We start from the raw sequence: 8,499 nt of genomic DNA on the forward strand, positions 1-8,499 counted from the left end.
GAATGGAGCAAAGCTGGAGATGGGGAGCTTCAGACTGGATATGAGGAGGAAGATGTTCAGCATAAGAGTGGCGAGAGGCTGCTTAAGGCCAGGCTGGATGAAGCTGTGGGCAGCCTGATCTAGGGTAGGGTGTCCCTGGGCATGGCAGAAGGGTTGGAACTAAACAATCCTTGTGGCCCCTTCCAACCCTGACTGATTCTATGATTCTATATCAGACACAGATCAACACAATGCTCAGGAACTAAGTCTTCTAAAACTTTCAAAAACAATTTTAAAAATCATTTGACAACTAAAAAAAAAAATAAACAGGATTGAGTGAGTAGCCTAGGAAATATTGTGATAATGGAGAAGACAAGACTGCCTAGACATACAGGGAGAATTATCAGGACACTACAAGCAATATTTCTCCAGCATAAATCAACAAGGGTAATGTTCCTGTGACAGAAGATTACACACTGAGTCATGGAAATGTACACAGTAATTTACCCAATAATTGTGACACAGACTTCAGGTGATTGAGGAGAATGATCCTACTTCACTCAGGCACACTTTTGCTTAGATATTGCTGAATATGAGCTTTGCTTAAACACATCAAGATAAAAATAATACCTGTAGCTTATTTGGTTCCTAACAGAAGATCCATTTTTTCCAATCAATATCAGGCAAAGTCACAAAGCATCAAGAAAATGTGCTTTCTGAACTACATTTAAAGAGGAGATGTTATATTAGCTAGCTGCATTCTTCCTTTTAGTATCTACTCAAATGAAACTCCTCTAGCCTTAACAGATACATAAGCTTTTCAGCAACTCCAGTATTTGCAGCAACTGCAATATTTGCAGGAACAGTGGGGAAATAAAAGAATAACCATTCAAAAGATTCATGCAGAGTCATTCTGCTTTGGTAGAGTTGAGAAAAGACACTGTATTGAGCAGAGGGAAGAATCAGAACTTCCAAGGGGGTTGTTCTCCATTTATTTTGTAGGCTTATGCATCTTGGTTGGCTTTCACTCAGTAAATCATGATCTCACCCACTCCAAACAGGAGCAAATGCAGCATTGACCGAAGTAATAGCAACACACTTCAGCTTTATGCATTTCTCTTCAGGGGATCTAATCTACAGTCAGGAACCTAATAAAGTCTATTCAAATTAAACAGCCCAATTCCTGTATTATTACAGAAGCAATTGTCCTTATTTTCAAAGGGAATTATTTCCTCTCAAAAAGGACACATAGCACTCAAATCAACTAAGAGTACAGAAAGCATAGAGAGAAAAGAAAGAGGAAATCAAGAACATAAACTATTTCTAATGCAAAACCAAATATGCAGAATTATTTCTTCCTCTTTAACCAGTTCATGTTTTTCTTTTTAAAGATAACCTTAACTTGAAGATGAGAAAGCAAACCAGAATTACTAAACATTGCAAGTGTTATGTATCTGATTCTGAAAGAAAACCAAAACCAACTGCAAACCCAAGACTGATTTCATTTCTTTGAGTGTTTTGAATTTAAAACACTCAGAAGTAACAGGTTTTATAGTTGGGTTTTTTCCAAATGTGTCACATTTTGAATTTTGATTTCTTTTTCCAAGTGAATCTCACAGTAGCTGCTTATCCTTAGAGACAAATATCCAAGATAACTGAGGTACAACTTTGAATATCTGAGCTCAAGAAATGAGGTATATCATGGGTGATGATCAAAGGATTTTTAGATTGCAGCCTTTTCTGCATCTATCATCTGTGCAGTTCCAGGCAGATTTCCCCCTCATCACTGTAGCTGCTGTTAGCAAAGATGAGAGCAGGAGGGAAAGCTGGAGGTAAAAAGCCATAGACCAGAGGTACAATCCTATCACTCTGTGAGTGTGAACAGTAAAGCAGGTTACACAGCACAGCTGTACCACTCCCACATCATTCACATGTCATATTTCTTTTGAGGAAAAAGAAAGAAGTCCTCCAAAAGGAGCTTGATGGGCAAGTTAAAACTCCACTGTACAAGGGATCAAAACATTTATCACTTGCACTACTCCCTAGCAAAGCAACTCTTTCCGAAATAGATATTGCAAGCCGAGCAAATACTTCCCATGGGAGTATCACTGAGAAGAGTTACATGCCCAGACCAGAATTACTGCCTACTGGCAGGACAGGAACACATAAGGCTAGGACAGAGTAGGCCACACCACAGAGCCCCCCTCCCTCCCCATAACACAAGAGCAAGATGATTCAGTAGATGCAGTAAACCTGCACTTACAGGACATACACTTTCCACAACATTTACCACTTTTCCAAGATGAATAAAGCAGGCTGGTAGCACATACTTTCCCAACCCTAGGTGCCCAATAGATTGCACTGGGTTGGAAGGGACATTCAAAGGTCAATTTTTCCAACTCCCTTGTGTTGGAAAGGGGACACCACCAACTAGATCAGGATACCCAAGGCCACATTGAGTCTGATGCTGAAAGTCTCCAGGGACAAAGTTTCCTGGGAAGACAGGAACAGTTGCTTCCCTGCTGTGGCAGCAGCACTTGGTCTTTTGTGGTCTCACTTGCTGCAGGCTGCACACACATGCTCCTTCCAAAGCAAGAGCAGAGAGCATTTGGAGAAGAAAGACTGCAAGCACCTACATCGCCTCAAGCCTGGCCTGCAAGGGCATCAGTCAGATGCGCACAGGTTCACTGCAGTTTCAGTTCAGATAAGCCTTAGAGTAACTTGTAGTGGTGTTTTGTGGGTAACAATAGTTACTGACAAAAAGAGAGGGTGGCAGAACGAATCCCAGGTGTTAAAACAATCTCGTCTTTGAGTTACTGATATCCTGCTGAGATCCTGGGGTTTTTGACCAACCTGATCTCCTTTTGTGATCAGGTTACCCTCCTGGTGAATGTGGGGAAGGCTGTGGGTGTAGTGAGCTGGTGAGAGGCCTGGAACACAGACAGCCCTGTGAGGAGAGGCTGAGGGAGCTGGGGGCGTGCAGCCTGAAGAAGAGGAGGCTCAGGGCTGACCTCATTGCTGTCTACAACTACCTGAAGGGAGACTGTAGCCAGGTGGGGTTGGTCTCCTCTGCCAGGCAACCAGCACCAGAACAAGGGGACACAGTCTCAAGTTGTGCCAGGGGAGGTCTAGGCTGAATGTTAGGAAGAAGTTGTTGTCAGAGAGAGTGATTGGCATTGGAATGGGCTGCCCAGGGAGGTGGTGGAGTCACTGTCCCTGGAGAAGTTCAAGCAAAGCCTGGCTGAAGCACTTAGTGCCGTGGTCTACTTGATTGGCTAGGGCTGGGTGCTAGGTTGGAGTGGATGAGGTCTCTTTGGTTGATTCTATGATTCTTTTAGCATCTATTTTCTATCTATAGAGTTTGAAAAGCTCTGGCACAAGTATAGATTAATCAATTTGTTCCAATGGCTATATATATTAAGTGACTGCAAATATAATTTCAGTAAATTACAGTAAATAACTACAGTAAATATAATTGCAGTAGAATTTTATATTTGGCTTATGTTTTATTTCAAAAATTATTCTATGTCACTAGCTTGGTTTTGCAGTTCAGAAGGGAAAAAAAAACTAGACAAAGCAAAACCTCCTTTATGACTACTACTTTGACAATTATCCTGAAAATTATATGCAAATATTATGTTGCAATGGTTTCCATAGTAATTCTGGAGTGCTAAATATTTGGATATGTGTTCTTAAGCACCTTGTTTAAACACACGATTATCAAGTGTCTCTAATTCCTCACTGGATTTTAACACCATAATGACTGACATGGAAATTTTTGCTTTAATCATTGTAATAGTAAATGTGCATAATTTCAGCTGTTATATTTTTCATAAGAAGTAGTTTTATCTGCATATTTGCTGTTTTCTAAAGCCCTACATTCCTACCTCGCATTTAAAACATGAGGGTGTTGGGATTTTTTTTAATGCTTTCTTTTAATGCTCTACTAAAAGTGTTTCTAAACTGCTTAAATGGCTAAAGTAACTGCTGGATGAAATGTTCTAGAAGTAATTATATACCTGTACTTTCTGTAGGTCACTAGTAACAAGTCCACTGTGCATCTCTGAACCTGCAGTCAGCTCATTTAATTGGGTTTGGAAAAGTTTCTAGTGTCAGGATATTCTAACTTGAGTAATTACTGGTACAATTTCCACTCTAATTTACCAACCTCACTGTAAGCAATAATGAAGCCACACAATAGCTTGCTGAAAGGAAAAAAGCATTATCTTTGTTAAGCAGCACTTGAGAAGGAGGTGTCTTAATCATCTGTGTTACCACTGGAGTGGCAAAGCCTTGCCTGAATAATTATGGTGTTTCAATACCATTAAAACCAGACAAATGACATCTTAAATCCTTGGCAAAACGTTTTACAAGTTTTGTTCTGTTATAAATGATGTCAGGCACAAGCCAATTCGTACCAAAGGCAATATGAAATGTATTTGTTAAAGCAAAAGCAAGCAGCGCTGGGCACGAAGCAAGTCTTTGCTCTACCAACTCGTGCAACAAGTACACAACAGCCTCCTATTCATACACTCAGCTTATGCATCTGTATCAAGTTTGTTGGAATTATGTAAATGAGTTCTTGAAATTCTTGCTGCACCAAAGGTCTCCCCTGTGCCTGCATGGTCTAGGCTGCTGGCAGTTCCCCAGATCTCTGTGGTGGCCATTGGAGATAAAACTTATGTCCTCCTCTGCATCTCCTCCCAACTCTGACCCCTGGTGCACACACAATAGAACCCAGCCACACGAGTTCCCCTCCCACATAAATGGCACAGCCCCACTAGTTCCTGTGCTACTTCCCTATCTTAAGGAGGTACATCTCCCCCTTGGTGTTATCTTAACAGAGAATCATAGAATCAGCCAGATTGGAATAGACCTCCAAGATCATTTAGTCCAACCTATTATCCAGCCCTATCCAGTTAACTAGACCATGGCATGAAGTGCCTCATCCAGTCTTTTCTTGAACACTGGCTTACAGAAACAGAAGGCAGCTGAGCTGCAGAGAAATCCAGCAAGGGAACATCACCAAATACTTATCACACCTCTGTGAGTAAAGAATCACAGAATCATAGAATCAACCAGGTTGGAAGAGACTTCCAAGGTCATCCAGTCCAACTTATCACTCAGCCCTGTCCAATCAACTAGACCATATGTAATGGTTTGGGTGTTACTCACCCTCCCCCCCCCCCCAACTTTAGAAATCACCCAGACTAGACTCAGATGGCTCTGGAAATTGAATGAAGCTTTTATGGATTAATCAGGTTAGGTTAGAGAGAGAAATGCCGCTCAAAGCCCAGGCAGTGACCGAATGTCTTATCTATGTTTGGATTCTTGCTCTTATCCATCTCAGCAAGCCTATGAGTGAAGTAGACATCACCATTGTCTCCCTTTCACAGCCTGTAATCTAGTTCTTCTCACCAAAACATTCTAGCTAGCTTAAAACTAGCACATTGTGGCACTAAGTGCCTCATCCAGGCTTTTCTTCAACACCTCCCTGGGGCTCCACCACCTCCCTGGGCAGCCCATTCCAATGCCAATCACTCTCTCTGGCAACAACTTCCTCCTAACGTCCAGCCTAGACCTCCCTCAGCACAACTTGAGACTGTGTCCCCTTATTCTGTTGCTGGTTGCCTGAGAGAAGAGACTAACTCCCACTTGCCTACAGCCTCCTGCTCAGCCTAATTTATAGTGGGGTAGAGCTATGTTTGTAGCTTAGCCTTTTCTGTTTTCTGACTTCCTAAATCTCTAAATTTGTCCACAACAACCTTTGAAGAATTCCCAATCAAATTAAAACCTGTAAATAAACCCAAAGTAGTTTTGTATATAGTTTGGGGGTGGAGTTTTCAGGGAAATAAAATAAGTCCTGGCTCAGCCACATTAATTCCCTGACTCTACAACACTCTGTTATTTGATTACAACTTCCAGTTGTGTTGAAATATTGATATCTCATAACAAAACTGAAGCTGACTGTGACATTTCAGGGAATGCTCATGTATATTTTATCTTCACAAAGAGTGAGTACCAAACACAGCCTCTCAGTCTAAACGTGAGTAATGCCAAATAACCTAGAAAAGAAATACACTATTACTGCAAGCAGGTAGATAAAACAGGAGCTTTACTGTAAGCCACTGATAGAGTCATAGAATCATAGAATCATTTGCTTAACTGCTTTCTAGACTTTTCTTATTTCCACTGGGACTATGTTTTCAGATAACATAGATGGGATATTGGGCATTTATATTACAGGGGCATTACTGCATGATTCCTTTATCCTTCCACACTCCTTTACTAAACATCCTATCTTTTCAACTGTTGTTGTGCACCAATCAGATGTAGTCACCGTCATAGAAACATAGAATCAACCAGGTTGGAAGAGACTCCAAGATCATCCAGTCCAACCTAGCACCCAGCCCTAGCCAGTCAACTAGACCATGGCACTAAGTGCCCCAGCCAGGCTTTTCTTGAACTTCTCCAGGCAAGGCACTCCACCACCTCCCTGGGCAGCCCATTACAATGCCAATCACTCTCTCTGTCAAGAACTTCCTCCTAACATCCAGCCTAGACCTCCCCTGGCACAACTTGAGATTGTTAATGCTTAGCAGAATTTGTCTGTGGTTTGTTCAACCAGTAACAAATGTTTATCTTAAAGCACTGGGAGCCAACAGCATAGTGCTCCTGTATCATCAAAAAAGTCGGGGGGAAAAATTGAAGCATGTTTCTGAAAAGCAGCCTCAGGCTGTTGGTTGTTTTTCTTCTGTAAATCTAATCATGATGTTACTTAATATTTCATTCTGAAATCAGTGGCTAAGTGGAAATAAATTTATTCCACCTCCCTTGCTACAAGATATTAGCATTGCCTCAATATTGGTAATTGGCTTTTGGCTGCCTTGTTTACAGCTTAGGCAGTCTCATGAAAGACAAATATAGTACAAAGCTAACAGAGATGGAACTGAAATAATTAAAAGAATTGCAATCATAAAAATTTGAACCTGTGTGTATTTAACTAATTGTACTTTGCAGTACTTATGTCACTGAGCTTTAAATTAGTAGAAAATTCTTAACGTAGAATCATAGAATCAATCAGGCTGGAAGAGACCTGCAAGATCATCCAGTCCAACCTAGCACCCAGCCCTAGACAATCAACTAGACCATGGCACTAAGTGCCTCAGACAGGCTTTTCTTCAGCACATCTGGGGATGGTGATTCAATCATCTCCCTGGGCAGCCCATTCCAATGCCAATCACTCTCTCTGTCAAGAACTTCCTCCTAACATCCAGCCTAGACCTCCCCTTGCACAATTTGAGATTGTGTCCCCTTGTTCTGTTGCTGCTTGCCTGGGAGAAGAGACCAACCCCCACCTGGCTACAGCCTCCCTTCAGGTAGTTGTAGACATTAATGAGGTCAGTCCTGAGCCTCCCCTTCTCCAGGCTGCACACCCCCAGCTCCCTCAGCCTCGCCTTACAGGGCTGTGCTCCAGGCCTCTCACCAGCTTTGTCGCCCTCCTCTGGACACATGCCAGTATTGCAACATCTCTCTTGAGGAGTCACACAGGACTCAAGGTGTGGCCTGACCAGTGCTGAGTACAGGGGCAGAATAAACTCCCTTGTCTGGCCACACTCTTCCTGACCCAGGCCAGGATGCCATTGGTCACCTAGGCACACTGTTGGCTCATGTTCAGCTACTATCTACCAGCACCCCCCAAAAAAAGACAGTATCCCCTTATAAAAAGTACCCCCCTATAAAAAAGACAGTACTTTCAGAGCGTAACAAGAGAGGCAGCTTTTTCTTTCAAAGCAGCTAGTAAAATACCCTTTGGAGAAACTGGGCTAAATACCTGCAATTTAAGTTCATGTAATTCCTCCCTGATTGACTGTAATGAGTATCCATTTGTCTCATCAGCTGAGCACTCTGCTTAAAATTACATCACATTATTACAGTACTCAGTAAGTATAAAATGAAAAATGATTAACTGTCTCATTTGCAAGCTTGAAGGACTTCAGAATCTGTATTAAATAATACATAATTTCTATGCTGGGATTCTGGAATTAGCTCCATCTAACTCTGTGGCTTAGAAAGCAAACTGCCAGTAATTAGGATTTCCACCACTGACCACTGGTTGCTTCCAGCAGAATTCAGCTGGAAAAGGTGAAATGCACAGAAACACTGCCTATAAAACTTTGAGAGATGTATGTGAAAAGGCCTCTGTGATTCACATGAGATTTGAGGGGAATTTAAACATATGAATCATAAAATACAGTGTTATGAAACTCTACTTCACCTAACGCCTGTGAGGTCCTCTCTCTCACTCTGTCCTGGTGAGGCTGGATAATTGCCACACTGGGAAGCAACCATATTTCTCGGTACAACTATCACATTGGTCTCTCCGTAGCACCACATTGTTCCCATCATGTAAGCACAAGAACCTCCTTTGCTTAAACCAGGGTTTTGATTTCACTGTAAGGAACAGATGTTCTAATTGCCTCCAAAAGCCTTTTATGCAAAGGTTTGCCTTATCCTCAC

Source organism: Pogoniulus pusillus, chromosome 18 (assembly GCF_015220805.1).
Source record: "Pogoniulus pusillus isolate bPogPus1 chromosome 18, bPogPus1.pri, whole genome shotgun sequence".
Taxonomy (NCBI): Eukaryota; Metazoa; Chordata; class Aves; order Piciformes; family Lybiidae; genus Pogoniulus; species Pogoniulus pusillus.